The following is a 13,058-nucleotide window of genomic DNA, read 5'->3' on the forward strand; positions in this document are numbered from 1 at the left end:
ACTAACAGCATTTTAACCCAACCCGGCTTTAAGATCCCTGCAATCAACTCACTCCCTGCCAATATCTCTCTTCCCAACTCAGTGGAATGAAACCTTTAAAGGTTTCTAGAACCCCATTCATTCATTCTGTTTCACTCGTCCTATCATTTGATCTAATATATACATCTTCTCTCTTTTGATTCATTGACTGACATGATTTTCACCTAACTCGGCTTAAACATCTCTGCGATCAACTCACTCCCTGCCAAAATTCCTCTTCCCAGCTCAGTAGAGCAGTACCTTTAAATGTTTAAAGAGCCCCATTCATTCATTCTGTTTCAGTAGGGCTATAATTTGATCAAATATACACATCTTGTCTCTTTTGATTCATTGACTGACAGAATTTTCACCCAACCCGGCTTAAACATCCCTGCGATCAAATCACTCCCTGCTAAATCACTGTTCTCAGCTCAGTGGGGCGGTACCGTTAAAGGTTTATATAGCCCCATTCATCCATTCTGTTTCAGTAGGGCTATCATTTGATCTAATATACACTTCTCTCTTTTGATTCATTGACTGACAGAGTTTTCACCCAACTCGGCTTTATACCTACCGGCGATCAACTCACTCTCTGCCCAAATCCCTCCTCCCGGCTCACTGAAGAGGAACCTTTAAAGGTTTATATAGCCCCATTCATCTCTTCTTTTTAATTAGGGATTTCAACTACTCTACATACATATCTTCTCTCTTTTGATTCATTGACTGACAGGATTTTCACCCAACCCGGCTTAAAGATCTCTGCAATCAACTTACTTCCTGCCAATATCTCTCTTCCCAACTCAGTGGAGTGAAACCTTTAAAGGTTTCTAGAACACCATTCATTCATTCTGTTTCACTAGTGCTATCATTTAATCTAATATATACATCTTCTCTCTTTTGATTCATTGACTGACAAGATTTTCACCTAACTCGGCTTAAACATCTCTGCGATCAACTCACTCCCTGCCAAAATTCCTCTTCCCAGCTCAGTAGAGCGGTACCTTTAAAGGTTTAAAGAGCCCCATTCATTCATTCTGTTTAAGTAGGGCTATCATTTGATCTAATATACACTTCTTCTCTCTTTTGATTCATTGACTGACAGGGTTTTCATCCAAACCGACTTAAACATACCGGCGATCAATCTCTGTTCTCAGCTCAGTGGGGCGGTACCTTTAAAGGTTTATATAGCCCCATTCATCCATTCTATTTCAGTAGGGCTATCATTTGATCTAATATACACATCTTGTCTCTTTTGATTCATTGACTGACAGGATTTTCACACAACCTGGCTTAAACATCCCTGTGATCAACTCACTCCCTGCTAAAATCTCTGTTCTCAGCTCAGTGGGGCGATACCTTTAAAGGTTTATATAGCCCCATTCATCCATTAAGTTTCAGTAGGGCTATCATTTGATCTAATATACACTTCTCTCTTTTGATTCATTGACTGACAGGGTTTTCACCCAACTCGGCTTTATACCTACCGGCGATCAACTCACTCCCTGCCCAAATCCCTCCTCCCGGCTCACTGAAGAGGAACCTTTAAAGGTTTATATAGCCCCATTCATCTCTTCTTTTTAATTAGGGCTTTCAACTACTCTACATACATATCTTCTCTCTTTTGATTCATTGACTAACAGGATTTTCACCCAACCCGGCTTAAACATCCCTGCGATCAAATCACTCCCTGCTAAATCACTGTTCTCAGCTCAGTGGGGCGGTACCTTTAAAGGTTTATATAGCCCCATTCATCCATTCTGTTTCAGTAGGGCTATCATTTGATCTAATATACACTTCTCTCTTTTGATTCATTGACTGACAGGATTTTCACCTAACTCGGCTTAAACATCTATGCGATCAACTCACTCCCTGCCAAAATTCCTCTTCCCAGCTCAGTAGAGCGGTACCTTTAAAGGTTTAAAGAGCCCCATTCATTTATTCTGTTTAAGTAGGGCTATCATTTGATCTAATATACACTTCTTCTCTCTCTTGATTCATTGACTGACAGGGTTTTCATCCAAACCGACTTAAACATAACGGCGATCAATCTCTGTTCTCAGCTCAGTGGGGCGGTACCTTTAAAGGTTTATATAGCCCCATTCATCCATTCTATTTCAGTAGGGCTATCATTTGATCTAATATACACATCTTGTCTCTTTTGATTCATTGACTGACAGGATTTTCACCCAACTCGGCTTTATACCTACCGGCGATCAACTCACTCCCTGCCCAAATCCCTCCTCCCGGCTCACTGAAGAGGAACCTTTAAAGGTTTATATAGCCCCATTCATCTCTTCTTTTTAATTAGGGCTTTCAACTACTCTACATACATATCTTCTCTCTTTTGATTCATTGACTAACAGGATTTTCACCCAACCCGGCTTTAAAATCCCTGCAATCAACTCACTTCCTGCCAATATCTCTCTTCCCAACTCAGTGGGCCGGTACCTTTAAAGGTTTATACAGCTCCATTCATCCATTCTGTTTCAGTAGGGCTATCATTTGATCAAATATTCACATCTGGTCTCTTTTGATTCATTTACTGGCAGGATTTTCACCCAACCCGGCTTAAACATCCCTGTGATCAACTTACTCCCTGCTAAAATCTCTGTTCTCAGCTCAGTGAGGTGGTACCTTTAAAGGTTTATATAGCCCCATTCATCCATTCTGTTTCAGTAGGGCTATCATTTGATCTAATATACACTTCTCTCTTTTGATTCATTGACTGACAGGATTTTCACCCAACCCGGCTTAAAGATCCCTGCAATCAACTCACTTCCTGCCAATATCTCCCTTCTCCCAGCTCAGTGGGGCGGTACCTTTAAAGGTTTATATAGCCCCATTCATCCATTCTGTTTCAGTAGGGCTATCATTTGATCTAATATACACTTCTCTCTTTTGATTCATTGACTGACAGGATTTTCACCCAACTCGGCTTTATACCTACCGGCGATCAACTCACTCCCTGCCCAAATCCCTCCTCCCGGCTCACTGAAGAGGAACCTTTAAAGGTTTATATAGCCCCATTCATCTCTTCTTTTTAATTAGGGCTTTCAACTACTCTACATACATATCTTCTCTCTTATGATTCATTGACTAACAGGATTTTCACCCAACCCGGCTTTAAGATCCCTGCAATCAATTCACTTCCTGCCAATATCTCTCTTCCCAACTCAGTGGAGTGAAACCTTTAAAGGTTTCTAGAACCCCATTCATTCATTCTGTTTCACTCGTGCTATCATTTGATCTAATATATACATCTTCTCTCTTTTGATTCATTGACTGACATGATTTTCACCTATCTCGGCTTAAACATCTCTGCGATCAACTCACTCCCTGTCAAAATCCCTCCTCTCAGCTCAATGAAGAGGAACTTTTAGAGATTTATATAGCCCCATTCATCTCTTCTTTTTAATTAGGGCTTTCAACTACTCTACATACATATCTTCTCTCTTATGATTCATTGACTAACAGGATTTTCATCTAACCTGGCTTTAAGATCCCTGCAATCAACTCACTTCCTGCCAATATCTCTCTTCCCAACTCAGTGGGGCGGTACCTTTAAAGGTTTATATAGCCCCATTCATCCATTCTGTTTCAGTAGGGCTATCATTTGATCAAATATACACATCTTGTCTCTTTTGATTCATTGACTGACAGGATTTTCACCCAAACCGGCTTAAACATCTCTGCGATCAACTCACTCCCTGCTAAAATTCCTCTTCCCAGCTCAGTAGAGCGGTACCTTTAAAGGTTTAAAGAGCCCCATTCATTCATTCTGTTTCAGTAGGGCTATCATTTGATCTAATATACACTTCTCTCTCTTGATTCATTGACTGACAGGGTTTTCATCCAAACCGGCTTAAACATCCCTGCGATCAACTCACTCCCTGCTAAAATCTCTGTTCTCAGCTCAGTGGGGCGGTACCTTTAAAGGTTTATATAGCCCCATTCATCCATTCTGTTTCAGTAGGGCTATCATTTGATCTAATATACACTTCTCTCTTTTGATTCATTGACTGACAGGGTTTTCATCCAACCCGGCTTAAACATCCCTGCAATCAATCTCTGTTCTTAGCTTAGTGGGGCGGAACCTTTAAAGGTTTATATAGCCCCATTCATCCATTCTGTTTCAGTAGGGTTATCATTTGATCTAATATACACTTCTCTCTTTTGATTCATTGACTGACAGGGTTTTCACCCAACTCGGCTTTATACCTACCGGCGATCAACTCACTCCCTGCCAAAATCCCTCTTCCCGGCTCACTGAAGAGGAACCTTTAAAGGTTTATATAGCCCCATTCATCTCTTCTTTTTAATTAGGGCTTTCAACTACTCTACATACATATCTTCTCTCTTTTGATTCATTGACTAACAGGATTTTCACCCAACCCGGCTTTAAAATCCCTGCGATCAACTCACTCCCTGCTAAAATCTTTGTTCTCAGCTCAGTGGGGCGGTACCCTTAAAGGTTTATATAGCCCCATTCATCCACTCTGTTTCAGTAGGGCTATCATTTGATCTAATATACACATCTCTCTTTTGATTCATTGACTGACAGGATTTTCACCCAACCCGGCTTAAAGATCCCTGCAATCAACTCACTTCCTGCCAATATCTCTCTTCCCAACTCAGTGGAGTGAAACCTTTAAAGGTTTCTAGAACACCATTCATTCATTCTGTTTCACTAGTGCTATCATTTAATCTAATATATACATCTTCTCTCTTTTGATTCATTGACTGACAGGATTTTCACCTAACTCGGCTTAATCATCTCTGCGATCAACTCACTCCCTGCCAAAATTCCTCTTCCCAGCTCAGTAGAGCGGTACCTTTAAAGGTTTAAAGAGCCCCATTCATTCATTTTGTTTAAGTAGGGCTATCATTTGATCTAATATACACTTCTTCTCTCTCTTGATTCATTTACTGACAGGGTTTTCATCCAAACCGGCTTAAACATCCCGGCGATCAATCTCTGTTCTCAGCTCAGTGGGGCGGTACCTTTAAAGGTTTATATAGCCCCATTCATCCATTCTATTTCAGTAGGGCTATCATTTGAACTCATATACACATCTTGTCTCTTTTGATTCATTCACTGACAGGATTTTCACACAACCCGGCTTAAACATCCCTGCGATCAAGTCACTCCCTACTAAAATCTCTCTTCTCAGTTCAGTGGGGTGGTACCTTTAAAGGTTTATATAGCCCCATTCATCCATTCAGTTTCAGTAGGGCTATCATTTGATCTAATATACACTTCTCTCTTTTGATTCGTTGACAGACAGGATTTTCACCCAACCCGGCTTAAAGATCCCTGCAATCAACTCACTTCCTGCCAATATCTCTCTTCTCAGTTCAGTGGAGCGGTACCTTTAAGGATTCATTGACTGACAGGACATTCACCTAACCTGTTTTAAACATCCCTGCATTGATCTCAACTTCCTGTCAATATCCCTGAGCCCATCTTAGTGGAGCAGTTCCTTGGAGTTCTAGAAACCTTTAATTCATTCATTCTGTTTCAGCAGGTTCATCAATTGATCTAATATACACTTCTTCTCTCTTTTGATTCATTGAGTGACAGGATTTTCACCCAACCAGGATTAAAGATCCCTACAATCAACTCACTTCCTGCCAAAATCCCTCCTCCCAGCTCAGTGGGGCGGTACCTTTAAAGGTTTATATAGCCCCATTCATCCATTCTGTTTCAGTAGGGCTATCATTTGATCTAATATACACTTCTCTCTTTTGATTCATTGACTGACAGGGTTTTCACCCAACTCGGCTTTATACCTACCGGCGATCAACTCACTCCCTGCCAAAATCCCTCTTCCCGGCTCACTGAAGAGGAACCTTTAAAGGTTTATATAGCCCCATTCATCTCTTCTTTTTAATTAGGGCTTTCAACTACTCTACATACATATCCTCTCTCTTTTGATTCATTGACTGACAGCATTTTCACGCAACCCGGCTTTAAGATCCCTGCAATCAACTCACTTCCTGCCAATATCTCTCTTCCCAACTCAGTGGAGTGAAACCTTTAAAGGTTTCTAGAACCCCATTCATTCATTCTGTTTCACTCGTGCTATCATTTGATCTAATATATACATCTTCTCTCTTTTGATTCATTGACTGACATGATTTTCACCTAACTCGGCTTAAACATCCCTGTGATCAACTTACTACCGGCTAAAATCTCTGTTCTCACCTCAGTGGGGCGGTACCTTTAAAGGTTTATATAGCCCCATTCATCCATTCAGTTTCAGTAGGGCTATCATTTGATCTAATATACACATTTTGTCTCTTTTGAGTCATTGACTGACAGGACATTCACCCAACCTGTTTTAAATATCCCTGGATTGACCTCAACTTCCTGCCAATATCCCTCCTCCTAGCTAAGTGGAGCAGTACCTTTAAAGGTTTATATACTCCCATTCATCCATTCTGTTTCTGTAGAGCTTTCAATTCATCTATATACACATCTTGTCTCTTTTTTGGTAATATATTCTGTGCTTTATTGAATTGTAATTCTCTCTTTTTCATGTAAAAGTGTTTTGTACTTTTCAAACAGTATTTGGAATTTTGTCTATTTCTCATAATGCTGCATTTTTAAAGGCCTCTCTCTCTTCTTTCCTCACCAGCACTGTCTCCACTGATTCGTTGACTGACGGGATTTTCACTCATCCGGGCTTTACAGATCACTGCAATCAACTCACTTCCTGCCATAATACCTACTCCCAGCTCAGCGAAGCGGTACCTTTTAAAGGTTTAAAGAGCCCCATTCATTCATTCTGTTTCAGTAGGTGCTATCATTTGATCTAATATACACTTTTTCTCTCTTTTGATTTATTGACTGACAGGGTTTTCACCCAAACGGCTTTACACATCCCTGCGATCAACTAACTTCCTGCCCAAATCCCTCCTCCCACGTCAGTGGAGCGGTAACTTTAAAGGTTTATATAGCCCCATTCATCTCTTCTTTTTAACTAGGGCTTTCAACTACTCTACATACATATCTTCTCTCTTTTGATTCATTGACTGACAGGATTTTCACCTAACTCGGCTTAAACATCTCTGCGATCAACTCACTCCCTGCCAAAATTCCTCCTCCCGGCTCACTGAAGAGGAACCTTTAAAGGTTTATATAGCCAAATTCATCTCTTCTTTTTAATTAGGGCTTTCAACTACTCTACATACATATCTTCTCTCTTTTGATTCATTGACTGACAGGATTTTCACCCAACCCGGCTTAAAGATCTCTGCAATCAACTTACTTCCTGCCAATATCTCTCTTCCCAACTCAGTGGAGTGAAACCTTTAAAGGTTTCTAGAACACCATTCATTCATTCTGTTTCACTAGTGCTATCATTTGATCTAATATATACATCTTCTCTCTTTTGATTCATTGACTGACATGATTTTCACCTAACTCGGCTTAAACATTTCTGCGATCAACTCACTCCCTGCCAAAATTCCTCTTCCCAGCTCAGTAGAGCGGTACCTTTAAATGTTTAAAGAGCCCCATTCATTCATTCTGTTTCAGTAGGGCTATCATTTGATCTAATATACACTTCTTCCCTCTCTTGATTCATTGACTGACAGGGTTTTCATCCAAACCGACTTAAACATACCGGCGATCAATCTCTGTTCTCAGCTCAGTGGGGCGGTACCTTTAAAGGTTTATATAGCCCCATTCATCCATTCTATTTCAGTAGGGCTATCATTTGATCTAATATACACATCTTGTCTCTTTTGATTCATTGACTGACAGGATTTTCACACAACCTGGCTTAAAAATCCCTGTGATCAACTCACTCCCGGCTAAAATCACTGTTCTCAGCTCAGTGGGGCGGTACCTTTAAAGGTTTATATAGCCCCATTCATCCATTCTATTTCAGTAGGGCTATCATTTGATCTAATATACACATCTTGTCTCTTTTGATTCATTGACTACCAGGATTTTCACACAACCTGGCTTAAAAATCCCTGTGATCAACTCACTCCCTGCCAAAATCCCTCCTCTCAGCTCAATGAAGAGGAAATTTTAGAGATTTATATAGCCCCATTCATCTCTTCTTTTTAATTAGGGCTTTCAACTACTCTACATACATACCTTCTCTCTTTTGATTCATTGACTAACAGGATTTTCACCCAACCCGGCTTAAACATCCCTGCGATCAACTCACTCCCTGCTAAATCACTGTTCTCAGCTCAGTGGGGCGGTACCTTTAAAGGTTTATATAGTCCCATTCATCCATTCTGTTTCAGTAGGGCTATCATTTGATCTAATATACACTTCTCTCTTTTGATTCATTGACTGACAGGGTTTTCATCCAACCCGGCTTAAACATCCCTGCAATCAATCTCTGTTCTTAGCTTAGTGGGGCGGAACCTATAAAGGTTTATATAGCCCCACTCATCCATTCTGTTTCAGTAGGGCTATCATTTGATCAAATATTCACATCTGGTCTCTTTTGATTCATTGACTGACAGGATTTTCACCCAAACGGCTTTACACATCCTTGCGATCAACTAACTTCCTGCCCAAATCCCTCCTCCCACGTCAGTGGAGCGGTAACTTTAAAGGTTTATATAGCCACATTCATCTCTTCTTTTTAACTAGGGCTTTCAAATACTCTACATACATATCTTCTCTCTTTTGATTCATTGACTTACAGGATTTTCACCCAACCCGGCTTAAAGATCTCTGCAATCAACTTACTTCCTGCCAATATCTCTCTTCCCAACTCAGTGGAGTGAAACCTTTAAAGGTTTCTAGAACACCATTCGTTCATTCTGTTTCACTCGTGCTATCATTTGATCTAATATATACATCTTCTCTCTTTTGATTCATTGACTGACATGATTTTCACCTAACTCGGCTTAAACATCTCTGCGATCAACTCACTCCCTGTCAAAATCCCTCCTCTCAGCTCAATGAAGAGGAACTTTTAGAGATTTATATAGCCCCATTCATCTCTTCTTTTTAATTAGGGCTTTCAACTACTCTACATACATATCTTCTCTCTTATGATTCATTGACTAACAGGATTTTCATCTAACCTGGCTTTAAGATCCCTGCAATCAACTCACTTCCTGCCAATATCTCTCTTCCCAACTCAGTGGGGCGGTACCTTTAAAGGTTTATATAGCCCCATTCATCCATTCTGTTTCAGTAGGGCTATCATTTGATCAAATATACACATCTTGTCTCTTTTGATTCATTGACTGACAGGATTTTCACCCAAACCGGCTTAAACATCTCTGCGATCAACTCACTCCCTGCCAAAATTCCTCTTCCCAGCTCAGTAGAGCGGTACCTTTAAAGGTTTAAAGAGCCCCATTCATTCATTCTGTTTCAGTAGGGCTATCATTTGATCTAATATACACTTCTCTCTCTTGATTCATTGACTGACAGGGTTTTCATCCAAACCGGCTTAAACATCCCTGCGATCAACTCACTCCCTGCTAAAATCTCTGTTCTCAGCTCAGTGGGGCGGTACCTTTAAAGGTTTATATAGCCCCATTCATCCATTCTGTTTCAGTAGGGCTATCATTTGATCTAATATACACTTCTCTCTTTTGATTCATTGACTGACAGGGTTTTCATCCAACCCGGCTTAAACATCCCTGCAATCAATCTCTGTTCTTAGCTTAGTGGGGCGGAACCTTTAAAGGTTTATATAGCCCCATTCATCCATTCTGTTTCAGTAGGGTTATCATTTGATCTAATATACACTTCTCTCTTTTGATTCATTGACTGACAGGGTTTTCACCCAACTCGGCTTTATACCTACCGGCGATCAACTCACTCCCTGCCAAAATCCCTCTTCCCGGCTCACTGAAGAGGAACCTTTAAAGGTTTATATAGCCCCATTCATCTCTTCTTTTTAATTAGGGCTTTCAACTACTCTACATACATATCTTCTCTCTTTTGATTCATTGACTAACAGGATTTTCACCCAACCCGGCTTTAAAATCCCTGCGATCAACTCACTCCCTGCTAAAATCTTTGTTCTCAGCTCAGTGGGGCGGTACCCTTAAAGGTTTATATAGCCCCATTCATCCACTCTGTTTCAGTAGGGCTATCATTTGATCTAATATACACATCTCTCTTTTGATTCATTGACTGACAGGATTTTCACCCAACCCGGCTTAAAGATCTCTGCAATCAACTTACTTCCTGCTAATATTTCTCTTCCCAACTCAGTGGAGTGAAACCTTTAAAGGTTTCTAGAACACCATTCATTCATTCTGTTTCACTAGTGCTATTATTTAATCTAATATATACATCTTCTCTCTTTTGATTCATTGACTGACAGGATTTTCACCTAACTCGGCTTAAACATCTCTGCGATCAACTCATTCCCTGCCAAAATTCCTCTTCCCAGCTCAGTAGAGCGGTACCTTTAAAGGTTTAAAGAGCCCCATTCATTCATTCTGTTTAAGTAGGGCTATCATTTGATCTAATATACACTTCTTCTCTCTCTTGATTCATTGACTGACAGGGTTTTCATCCAAACCGACTTAAACATACCGGCGATCAATCTCTGTTCTCAGCTCAGTGGGGCGGTACCTTTAAAGGTTTATATAGCCCCATTCATCCATTCTATTTCAGTAGGGCTATCATTTGAACTCATATACACATCTTGTCTCTTTTGATTCATTCACTGACAGGATTTTCACACAACCCGGCTTAAACATCCCTGCGATCAAGTCACTCCCTACTAAAATCTCTCTTCTCAGTTCAGTGGGGTGGTACCTTTAAAGGTTTATATAGCCCCATTCATCCATTCAGTTTCAGTAGGGCTATCAATTGATCTAATATACACTTCTCTCTTTTGATTCGTTGACAGACAGGATTTTCACCCAACCCGGCTTAAAGATCCCTGCAATCAACTCACTTCCTGCCAATATCTCTCTTCTCAGTTCAGTGGAGCGGTACCTTTAAGGATTCATTGACTGACAGGACATTCACCTAACCTGTTTTAAACATCCCTGCATTGATCTCAACTTCCTGCCAATATCCCTGAGCCCATCTTAGTGGAGCAGTTCCTTGGAGTTCTAGAAACCTTTAATTCATTCATTCTGTTTCAGCAGGTTCATCAATTGATCTAATATACACTTCTTCTCTCTTTTGATTCATTGAGTGACAGGATTTTCACCCAACCAGGATTAAAGATCCCTACAATCAACTCACTTCCTGCCAAAATCCCTCCTCCCAGCTCAGTGGGGCGGTACCTTTAAAGGTTTATATAGCCCCATTCATCCATTCTGTTTCAGTAGGGCTATCATTTGATCTAATATACACTTCTCTCTTTTGATTCATTGACTGACAGGGTTTTCACCCAACTCGGCTTTATACCTACCGGCGATCAACTCACTCCCTGCCAAAATCCCTCTTCCCGGCTCACTGAAGAGGAACCTTTAAAGGTTTATATAGCCCCATTCATCTCTTCTTTTTAATTAGGGCTTTCAACTACTCTACATACATATCCTCTCTCTTTTGATTCATTGACTGACAGCATTTTCACGCAACCCGGCTTTAAGATCCCTGCAATCAACTCACTTCCTGCCAATATCTCTCTTCCCAACTCAGTGGAGTGAAACCTTTAAAGGTTTCTAGAACCCCATTCATTCATTCTGTTTCACTCGTGCTATCATTTGATCTAATATATACATCTTCTCTCTTTTGATTCATTGACTGACATGATTTTCACCTAACTCGGCTTAAACATCCCTGTGATCAACTTACTACCGGCTAAAATCTCTGTTCTCACCTCAGTGGGGCGGTACCTTTAAAGGTTTATATATATCCCCATTCATCCATTCAGTTTCAGTAGGGCTATCATTTGATCTAATATACACATTTTGTCTCTTTTGAGTCATTGACTGACAGGACATTCACCCAACCTGTTTTAAATATCCCTGGATTGACCTCAACTTCCTGCCAATATCCCTCCTCCTAGCTAAGTGGAGCAGTACCTTTAAAGGTTTATATACTCCCATTCATCCATTCTGTTTCTGTAGAGCTTTCAATTCATCTATATACACATCTTGTCTCTTTTTTGGTAATATATTCTGTGCTTTATTGAATTGTAATTCTCTTTTTTTCATGTAAAAGTGTTTTGTACTTTTCAAATAGTATTTGGAATTTTGACTATTTCTCATAATGCTGCATTTTTAAAGGCCTCTCTCTCTTCTTTCCTCACCAGCACTGTCTCCACTGATTCGTTGACTGACGGGATTTTCACTCATCCGGGCTTTACAGATCACTGCAATCAACTCACTTCCTGCCATAATACCTACTCCCAGCTCAGCGAAGCGGTACCTTTTAAAGGTTTAAAGAGCCCCATTCATTCATTCTGTTTCAGTAGGTGCTATCATTTGATCTAATATACACTTTTTCTCTCTTTTGATTTATTGACTGACAGGGTTTTCACCCAAACGGCTTTACACATCCCTGCGATCAACTAACTTCCTGCCCAAATCCCTCCTCCCACGTCAGTGGAGCGGTAACTTTAAAGGTTTATATAGCCCCATTCATCTCTTCTTTTTAACTAGGGCTTTCAACTACTCTACATACATATCTTCTCTCTTTTGATTCATTGACTGACAGGATTTTCACCTAACTCGGCTTAAACATCTCTGCGATCAACTCACTCCCTGCCAAAATCCCTCCTCCCGGCTCACTGAAGAGGAACCTTTAAAGGTTTATATAGCCAAATTCATCTCTTCTTTTTAATTAGGGCTTTCAACTACTCTACATACATATCTTCTCTCTTTTGATTCATTGACTGACAGGATTTTCACCCAACCCGGCTTAAAGATCTCTGCAATCAACTTACTTCCTGCCAATATCTCTCTTCCCAACTCAGTGGAGTGAAACCTTTAAAGGTTTCTAGAACACCATTCATTCATTCTGTTTCACTAGTGCTATCATTTGATCTAATATATACATCTTCTCTCTTTTGATTCATTGACTGACATGATTTTCACCTAACTCGGCTTAAACTTTTCTGCGATCAACTCACTCCCTGCCA

At 40.3% G+C, this 13,058-nt stretch overlaps 1 long non-coding RNA gene across 3 annotated transcripts in view; it reads left to right on the forward strand.

Annotated features, from left to right (window-relative positions):
• Nucleotides 1-287: 287 nt before the first annotated feature.
• The window catches only part of LOC117352508, a 78,595-nt gene continuing 65,824 nt past the window's right edge, over nt 288-13,058 (forward strand). The window contains exons 1-3 of one of the 3 annotated variants that reach the window (XR_004537703.1): nt 288-320; nt 6,657-6,814; nt 12,231-12,388. This is a non-coding gene — a long non-coding RNA (uncharacterized LOC117352508). Of the gene's footprint in view, nt 321-3,764; nt 3,805-5,713; nt 5,726-6,656; nt 6,815-12,230; nt 12,389-13,058 lie in introns of those variants that run through there. The other 2 variants (XR_004537704.1, XR_004537705.1) reach the window with 2 other exon arrangements.

This window comes from Geotrypetes seraphini, unplaced genomic scaffold (genome assembly GCF_902459505.1).
Source record: "Geotrypetes seraphini unplaced genomic scaffold, aGeoSer1.1, whole genome shotgun sequence".
NCBI lineage: Eukaryota > Metazoa > Chordata > Amphibia > Gymnophiona > Dermophiidae > Geotrypetes > Geotrypetes seraphini.